The sequence below is a fragment of the Colobus angolensis genome, unplaced genomic scaffold (assembly GCF_000951035.1).
Source record: "Colobus angolensis palliatus isolate OR3802 unplaced genomic scaffold, Cang.pa_1.0 Scaffold356, whole genome shotgun sequence".
Taxonomy (NCBI): Eukaryota; Metazoa; Chordata; class Mammalia; order Primates; family Cercopithecidae; genus Colobus; species Colobus angolensis.
Genome location: NW_012116888.1, coordinates 998,037 through 1,007,880, shown reverse-complemented (window position 1 = coordinate 1,007,880; position 9,844 = coordinate 998,037). Strand labels below are relative to the sequence as shown.

Here is a 9,844-nt window from a genome sequence, read left to right as displayed (position 1 = left end):
ATTTAGGAGTGATCCATCGGGTCAAGTGAATTCTGGTTGAAGATTTCTTTTTTTCTCTCTCTCCCAATGAAGTGTTGCTATTCTTTTTTTTTTTTGAGATGGGGTCTCAGTTTGTCACACAGGCTGGAGCGCAGTGGGGCGATCTAGGCTTACTACAGCCTCAGCCTCCTAGGTTCAAGTGATTCTCCTACCTCAGCCTCCCAAGTAGCTGGGACTACAGGTGCCCACCACCATGCCTGGCTAATTTTTTTTTTTTTTTATTTTTTAGTAGAGACAGGGTTTCACCGTGTTAACCAGGGTGGTCTTGATTTCCTGACCTCGTGATCTGCCTTCCTCGGCCTCCCACAGTGCTGGGATTACAGGCTTGAGCCACCGCGCCTGGCTGACATTGACTGATTTTCAGATATTGATCTTTCTATCCATGGCATAAATTCCACTTGATTGTGGTATATAATCATTTTTATATATTGGTGAATTCTATTTGTTGATATTTTGTTAAAATTTTTTTGCATTTATGTTCATGAAGAATATTGATCTGTTTTTTTCTGTATTGTTTTTGTCTGGTTTTGGTATCAGAGCAATACTAGCTTCATAAAATATATTGGAAGGTGCTACCGTCTCTTCTAATTTCTGAAGATTTTGTAGAATTGGTGTTAATTCTTCTTTAAGCATTTGGCATAATTCTCCAGTGAAACCATCTGGGCTTGGAGATTTGTTTTTCGGTAGTTTTAAAAATTATGAATTCAGTTTCCTTAATAGTTATGGCCCTGTTCAAATTATCTATTTTTTTTTTTTTTTTGAGACGGAGTCTCGCTCTGTCGCCCAGGCTGGAGTGCAGTGGCTGGATCTCAGCTCACTGCAAGCTCCGCCTCCCGGGTTTACGCCATTCTCCTGCCTCAGCCTCCCGAGTAGCTGGGACTACAGGCACCAGCCACCTCGCCCGGCTAGCTTTTTGTATTTTTTAGTAGAGACGGGGTTTCACCATGTTAGCCAGGATGGTCTCGAACTCCTGACCTCGTGACCTGCCCATCTCGGCGTCCCAAAGTGCTGGGATTACAGGCTTGAGTCACCGCGCCCGGCGGACACTTTTTCTTTGACCCATGGACTACTTTAGAAGTTTAGTTTCCACCGGACATGGTGGCTCACGCCTGTAATCCCAGCACTTTGGAAGGCTGAGGCGGGTGGATCACCTGAGGTCAGGAGTTCGAGACCAGCCTGACCAACATGGTGAAATCCCATCTCTACTAAATACAAAAAATTAGCTAGGCTTGGTGGTACATGCCTGTAATCCCAGCTACTTGGAAGGCTGAGGCAGGAGAATCACTTGAACCTGGGAGGCGGAGGTTGTAGTAAGCTGAGATTGCGCTATTGCATTCTAGCCTGGGCAACAAGAGCAAAAACTCCATCTCAAAAAAAAATAATAATAATGATAATAAATAGTTTAGTTTGCAAGTATTGAGAATTTCTATTGTGTTTCTGTTATTAATATCTGGTTATTTTCATTATAATTAAAGAACACAAACTATATGATTTCAGTTATTTTTAATTTGTTGGGATTTGCTTTATAAGGATATCATTGATCTTCGAAAGCATGTGTATTCTATTATTGGGAAAAGTGTTCTGTAAATATAGATTATATATTTTTCTTTTCTTTATTTTTTTGAAACAGGGTCTCGTTCTGTCACCCAGGCTGGAGTGCAGTGGCACTCTGATGGCTCACTGCAGCCTTGACCTCCCAGGCTCAAGCGATCCTCCCACTTCAGGCTCCTTAGTAGCTGGTACTACAGCCATGTGCCACTACACCTGGCTAATTTTTATACTTTTTGTTAGAGACAGGGTTTTCCCATGTTGCCCAGGCTGGTCTCAAATTCCTGGGCTCAGGTGATCTGCCTGCCTCAGCCTCTCAAAGTGCTAGGATTACAGGCGTGAGCCACCGTGCCCGGCCCTTCAAGTTCTCTTTTGGCCTTGCTTTCTATCTTCTCTCCTTTCAGGATTTCAGTGATATGGATTTTAGATATTTAATCGTAGTCCCAGAGACTGTATTCATTTTTTTCAGTCTCTTCTCATTTTTGGTCAAATTGAATACTTTTCTATTGCTTTGATTTTAGTATACCAATTCTTTCTTTTGTTCCCCTTTCATTTTACTGGTCAACATGGTGAAACCCTGTCTCTACTAAAAATATAAAAATTAGCTGGGTGTGGTGGTGGGCACCTATAGTCCCAGCTACTCAGGAGGCTGAAGCAGGAGAATTGCTTGAACCTGGGAGGTAGAAGTTGCAGTGAGCCAAGATCACACCACTGCACTCCAGCCTGGTGACAGAGTGAGACTCTGTCTAAAAAAAAAAAAGAAAAAATTAGCTAAAAGATACATAACATATAATTTACCATCTTAACCGTTTCTCAGTGTATAACTCAGTGGAATTAAATATATTCATAATATTTCACCCTGTAAAACTGAAACTCTGTAACCATTAAACACTAACTCCCCATTTCCTCTCCCCTTATTCCCTGGCAGTCACCATCCTTGTTCTGTTCTATGTGATTCTGACTACTCTAAGTCAGAGTTTTGAAAAATACTTTTTTAACATCTAGTGTTTTGGGATGTATTTAGTGGGAAGAATAGGGAAAAGTACATCAAGTCTGTTTTGGGAGGACTTATTCTTGCTAATGGGTCTGGTCTCCCAGAGATAGTCACATTTTAAAAGAAAATGGTTTTTTCCTTAAGGATCGGCGTTTGAGTAATAGGAATTCAGGTACTGGTAGGCTGGAGTATATGTTTTGGGAGTGGCATGATGGAAAAGTTAAATGTGAACTGAGCATCTCATCTGGGTCTTGTGAAAGCCACAATTGGGCCTCGGGCAGTATCAACCCCAGACCCCCAGAGGGGAAAGCTGCTTTGAGACCCTGGCCAGAAAGTGTTGCCTCAGAGCCTTTCTGTGACACTTGGCATGCTGCCACTGGAGAAAGCAGAGGGAAACCCTTGGTTAAGTAAACATGATATTGTATACAGTATTCATATTTCATTGCAAGAGTTGAATGGTCTGAGTCAGCATAATCAGTTCCATATGTTTGGCATTGATGGTCCAGGCATGACTAGTTGCGCCTTTGATACAAAGCAGATCAGATGTTTCATGTTAGGAAAATAATAGCTACCATTTATTGCATGTCTGTGGATGCCAGACACTGTGCATTGTTTCACGTGCAACATTCCACTCTTGGAGAGAAAACAGGTACTGAAGCAGAGAATTCAGGTACTGGTGAGCTGCAGGGTATGTTTTGGGAGTGGCATGATGGAGAAATTAAACTTGGGGACTCAGCATCTCTTCTGGGTCTTGTGAAAGCCACAGCTGAGTCCTGGGGAGAATCAACCCCAGAGCCCCAAAGACTGGAGGGAAACTGCCTCATTTTACAGAATGAGGAGAGTGAGTTTTGGATGGACAGGTGACTTGCACAAGGTCACCCGGCCTTTACATGACTGAGCTGGGGCTATGCCTTGTCCCTCTGACTTCAGGGTTCTTGTTCTCACCCTACCCCTCCTGCAGCCTCTTCATCTCCTAAAGCACATGCAGTCAAACCTGGGCCCTCTGCATGAGGATTTGTGAGCTCCATCCAGGTCACTCAGTGCCCCCCATCCCTGGCCTTCTGTAGCCCCCTAGCCCCACCGTAGAGTGATGTGTGCCACTGAATCTATTCCCTAAAACAGGGGTCTGACCCTGGCTGCACGTTAGAATCATAACGGGAGATTTTTAAAAAAATCCCAGTGCCCAAGCTGCACCCTGAACCAATACCTTCAAGCCCTGGGTGGGACATGGGCATCAAAAGCTTAAAAACATTTCCTGGAAGATTCTGATGTTATGCTGGGTTTGAGAGCATAGTGGGAGAGTTGGAAGCAGATAGTGAAAAGTCATGGGCAGATTCTGGAAGGCTCTTTTCTGGTTGCATTGGTACCCCCCTTGGTAGGGACATGGGCATTGCAGTCTGTTTGGAAAGCTGCTTTTGCAAAGCACCACCAAGAAAAAGGCAAATGCCTCAGTGAAAAAGTGGGGGACAGGCTGAAGGGGATCATGAGAGTGTACCTAAAACCCTTTGGGGCCCTTGGCTCTTGCCCTGCTAATGTGTGTGCTCAAGGCCAAGCAGAGAGGTACCTCTGCTCTTTTCATTTTTTGGTGTGTGTATGTGTGTGTGTGTGTGTTTGTGTGTATTTTTTTGGATCCAAAAGGAATGTATGGGGCCAGGGGCAATAGGAAGGTCACCCCACTGATAAGCCCCTGGTGCTTTTGCTCAGGGGTCCCAGCCCCTTCATGCTCCAAGCCTTGGCTCGGAGAGGTTGGATAGCTTTCCTGATGTGCCAGGTCCCAGCTTGCTCCTCCAGACCCACTCTCCATGCTGCTGTAAGCCCCAGGAAGCAGCCTCTGGGAAGGGCAACGGTGAAATCCCTGGTGCTGTGGCTCCGGCTGGTTTTGACTAAATGACACTAAGTTATATTTGTTCCACTAAGTAAATCCAGGGTGTTCCCACATTCGTTGCTTATCTGAAATTCAGGGGTAAAAGGCTGTCCTGTTTTTTATCTGGCAACCCAAAGCCAACACCTTGTTTTACAGGCAACTTCACGTTCCTTCCGCTGTGCAGGCATTTCTGGGCTTTCACTGGCACTCGGGCTTTTCTCCTCCTGTGGCTGGGCTGTGTGACCTCTTGGGGCACACACTGCCCAGCCATTTGCTTGCTTTCCTTCCTGCAAGCCCCAGGCCTGTTCTCTCCCTTTGGCTTGCAGGGCTTTGCTACACTTAGGGCAAATGGGCGGCGTAATCGCCTCTTCCTCCTTTAACGTTCTCCGAGTGGCCCAAGGGTCACTCCAGTGAAGTTAATAATTACCATTTGCAATTTAGGAGTGATCCATCGGGTCAAGTGAATTCTGGTTGAAGATTTCTTTTTTTCTCTCTCTCCCAATGAAGTGTTGCTATTCTTTTTTTTTTTTCCCCCTGAAATGGAGTCTCACTGTGTTGCCCAGGCTGGAGTGCAGTGGTGTGATCTCAGCTCACTGCAACTTCTGCCTCCTGGGTTCAAGCAGTTCTCCCTGCCTCACCCTTCTGAGTAGCTGGGATTACAGGCACCTGCCACCATGCCTGGCTACTTTTCGTATTTTTTAGTAGAGACAGGGTTTTGCCATATTGGCCAGGCTGGTCTTGAACTCCTGACCTCAGGTGATCTGTCCGCCTCGGCTTCCCAAAGTGCTGGGATTACAGGCGTGAGCCATTGCGCCTGGCCGCCACACTTTATCAATCAGGAATCCTTTGGGTATTGCATAAATAGTACGAAGTAGAAAATTTCCTTTTGTGCTATGTTTGCCCTCAGCTAGCTGTGGGGGTAAAGGGAGTAAGGTGGGAGTTCTTAACCTGGGTGACAGGGCAGGTGCTCAGGACATGATTCAAATATCAGCCTGATGTGTACACACAGAATGGGGGTGGGGGCACTGGTCTAGGTTCTGCCTTTTCTCCTAGAGAGGGTAGGGAAACAGGGATACAAGCGTTTACAGGATTCCAGATGCAAAAAACCTTTCTCTGAACTTTGGGAGGCGGAGGCAGGCAGATCACCTGAGGTCAGGAGTTCGAGACCAGCCTGATCAACATAGTGAAACTCAGTCTCTACTAAAAATACAAAAATTAACTGGGCATGGTGGTACCTGCCTGTAATCCCAGCTACTCAGGAGGTTGAAGCAGGAGAATTGCTTGAACCCGGGAGGTGAGGGTTGCGGTGAGCTGAGATTGTGCTGCTACACTCCAGCCTGGGCTGTGACAGAGACTCGATCTCAAAAAAAAAAAAAAAAAAGCCTTTCTCTAAATCACAAACCCACCTGCAGAAGGACTGTCGGGCTGTCCGATAGCAAATACTTTCAGCAGACAGCAAGACTGGCGAGGAAACAGCGCACCTCTGGAACAAGGTGCATGCTCTTGGCCTCTTGGCCGTGCATTTATGTGTGCATTTGTATGTGCCTCTTGGCCGTGCATTTATGTGCCATGTGTCCATGTGTGCTTGAGGTGGGGAGCAAAGAACCTCCAGGAGCTGAAAGATAAGCCCTCACTCTCTTGCAGCCTCCTCTGGGCCTCGGTTTTATTTTATTTTTATTTTTGGTAGAGACTTGTCTCACTCTGTTGCCCAGGCTGATCTTAAACTCCTGGGCTCAGGCAATCCTCCCGCTTCGGCCTCCCAAAGTGCTGGGAGCCACCATGCCTAGCCTGGGCCTGTTGAGTTTGAGGCTGAACTTTAGAGAGCTCAACTGATACTTCCGCCCATTTTATTGTTGGGGAAGGAATAGAAAGAGCAGGAGTAATGGGTCCCACAAGTTGATACTCACTCCTGCCATTACTCTAACTCTGGTAGAGGAGGTATTCCCCTGTCTTCCCAGGTGCCTGGGATCATAAAGCAGGCTGATGGCACACAGCATCCTGGGATGGAGTGTTGGGGTGGGGTGGAACTGAACAGGGTTCACCAGCCAGCACCCTCAGTCCCACAGGGCTGCCACCTGCCCTGCTCAACCCTCTTCCCACAGCATGGAGGGACTCCAGGGCCAGGGAGGCTGCTTGCTGCCACATCCCCACCCACTACCATGGGACCTGCAGTTTTAGTTGCTGCTGCTTTCTTTATGCACCTTGGGGATCACCTTGGGCTGTGATCACCAGGCTTCAAGAAAACCAAAGGAGCTCATGTTAGGAAAGGCTTGGGGAGACTGAGAGATGCCTTAGAGCTGACAGCCCTTCGTATCCCAAGCCCGATGTATATTTTTTCCTCTCACTCATGGCTGGCAATTATATTACTCTAATATTGCCCTTCCCCATGCATTGTCCAAGACAGACATCACTGATTAAACTCAGCCCTTATCCCCGCAGGGCCCAGACCTGGCTTTAGAAATTCCTACTTTAGGTAGCCAGCAGGCCAGGGTTCAGATGCAAGCCAATAACAGCCATGTCAGCCATTATCTTTGGAGTGTGCTGGTGGACTCGATGCCTATCAGCTCCTACTGCTGAGATCCTCTTGTCCTCACAAGAGTTCAAAGAAGTTATAGAGCTTTCCTGAGGCCATCCCTTGAGGTGGTGAGGAACTGGGTGGGCCTCAGCCCTCTGACTGTAGAGCTGCTAGCTAACCTCTGGGCAGCACTGCCCGCCAGCCCGTCTGCCACTGCACACTGCACTTGACAAGTGCTCAGCAGGGATCCATGGATTTGAGGGTAGGATTCACTAGTTGATCCCATGGAAAACAGCATTCTTTACTGGCATGCCCTAACCAACCAATTTTGAGTCTAAGAGACTATTCACAAAGCCCCTAAATGTCTGAGCCCCTGTAATTGTGTGTCATAGGCATGCTGACAGTCTCTCCAAGTTCCACCTCCAGCCACAGCAGTGTCCTTGCCTGGACCACCTCTCTTCCCTGCTCACCCTTCGGGACCCTCTGCACGTCGCACCCGTTTATTCTGGAAATGTTTGCTGCCTGTGACTCCATGCCCATCATCATGGTGGGTTTAGACGATGCCACCTCCAGCCTTCAAAGAAGTTACAGACAAGTATGTTCAGAAAAGCAGGGCGAACTCACACAGAAAAATGGGCAGTATGTCAATAAACATTCATTAATCATGTCCCTTGGGCATGTCCTGTGCTGGGGGCTGGAGAAAGATAATGGAGACAAAAGCCCTGACTTTAAGAAGCAGATGTTAGGGCTCTGGTCAAGGGCTGCATGGTGATTAGAAACACATGGGCACAGGGCAGGGGTGCTGCACCACACAAGACCAGGACTGGATGGAGTGGCCTCTGGAGTTGGTAAATGCAGCTGCTAGAGAAGCTGGGCGGCTACTCTCGGACCTGAGTGAGAGGCTGGTGATCAAGGCAGCTTAGCAGCACTCGTTGATGTGAAGTTAAAATTCTACTCCAGCTGTTTATGCAGTCCACATGAGGAAGCAACCCTGGAAGAAGGTGGGAGGATCAGGTGGAGATTTCTTGTGAATTCTACCCAAATTACAACCAGAGGCACCCCACTTTTCCATGTGCTATGGAGAAAGGACCACATTTGCATTAAGTCTTTGATGTGGGTAAGCCTTTCAGTCTGAACTCATCCGCAATCACTCCCCAAAAATAATTTGGAGAGTATTCCACTTTTGTGGGGGAAAAGATACATTATACAACCAAAGTAGTAAAACAATGGAAAAATTAGCAACTTAAAATATAATTTCTGGCCGGGCGCGGTGGCTCAAGCCTGTAATCCCAGCACTTTGGGAGGCCGAGACGGGCGGATCACGAGGTCAGGAGATCGAGACCATCCTGGCTAACACGGTGAAACCCCGTCTCTACTAAAAATACAAAAACTAGCCGGGCGAGGTGGCGGGCGCCTGTAGTCCCAGCTACTCAGGAGGCTGAGGCAGGAGAATGGCGTAAACCCAGGAGGCGGAGCTTGCAGTGAGCTGAGATCTGGCCACTGCACTCCAGTCTGGGCGACAGAGCGAGACTCCGCCTCAAAAAAAAAAAAAAAATATAATTTCTAATTAACCATTGCCCCAACCCTTGGGTCCAAAACCTTGGAACAGTTTTTGTTTTGGCTTTTTTTTTTCTTCACATTTTGTATAATCACCCAGGGCCCCCACATAGGGCTGGTGAGGTTATGCATTGCACAGCTCTAGAGAACAATTTATACACCCAACAACGATGTGAATGGCAATACCACCCCCCTAAAATTGGGCAGTACGAGCCTCACCAATCTCACCAGCCACGTGGGGGTCCAGCCTCAGTCCCAACAGTTCTCAAGGGTTAGACCATGGAAGATTTTTATTAACTCATAATAAAATGAGAAAATAATTAAAATAATAGCTAACATTGAGGGCTTACTGTGATCCAGACAGTCACAACTCCTTTATTCCCATTGGCAATGCTATGAGGCACCGTGGTTACCATCCCCACTTTTCCTACGAGCAAACTGAGCCCGAGCAGCCTTGAGCCACCAGCTGTCCACTCCTGAGAACACTCCTTTATGCCAGGATCACGTCTTTCCTCAATATTTGGTGTCAGACTGACTTTCCTTTGTGGAACACTGGTGGTAGTGAGGATGTGGTTGCTGTCAGCTCCCTCTTCTCTGTCTCCTGCATCCTACCTGCTCCTGGCTGACTGCCCCTCTTCACTGCCTTCCTGGAAGGTTCCCGCTTCCTGCTCTTCTTCCTCCTACTCAGCCAGTTGCTGGTGCCAGAATGCCCTTCATCAAGCCCAGCTCTGAGCCTTGCCCTCCCTTGCTCAGAAGCCTTCCAGGAACTTCTCCTGCCTCAGCTGGGATTCAGGGCTCTCCACATTCAGCTTAATTTTGGTTTATCTCCCATTTTTGTTCTAGCAGAGTAGCTCTATTCTTCAGCCAAATTGCTGTTTGCAAACTGGTTGGGCTACTTCCTGTCTCTTCAGTTTCCCACCACCTTTGACCCTAGCAGCCCTAGGCACTTTCTCCATCCCTCCTCAGATCCATCCTTTACTCACTCATTCAACAAACCTATTTTGAGCACCTCCTATGTACTGGCTGTAGTGTAGGTGATAAGTATCATGGAGCTTTTAATCTGGCTGTGGAGAAAGAACTGGATGAGTAATCGTAAGATGTATTACAAAAGGGTCCTAGCGCCTAACCTGGGGGTGCTGACCATAGGAGGTTAGTCAGAGAAGGCTCCCTGATGCTATGGGCAGCCTCCCCTCCCCACCCCCAGTTAGCCCTGTCTATCTCCCCTTTAACTCCTGGGACCCACTGTGGCTCTGTTCCTGAAAGAAGTCTCTTTCTTTATCCCATTTGACTGTCGTAGCAAATCTTGAACCCAGGACGTGCTATACAA

General features: G+C 47.4%; 1 protein-coding gene across 2 annotated transcripts in view; it reads left to right on the top strand.

Moving 5' to 3' along the window:
- The window catches only part of MERTK (MER proto-oncogene, tyrosine kinase), a 135,755-nt gene that overhangs the window by 16,886 nt on the left and 109,025 nt on the right, over positions 1 to 9,844 (top strand). The gene's annotated exons all lie outside the window — the stretch shown is intronic.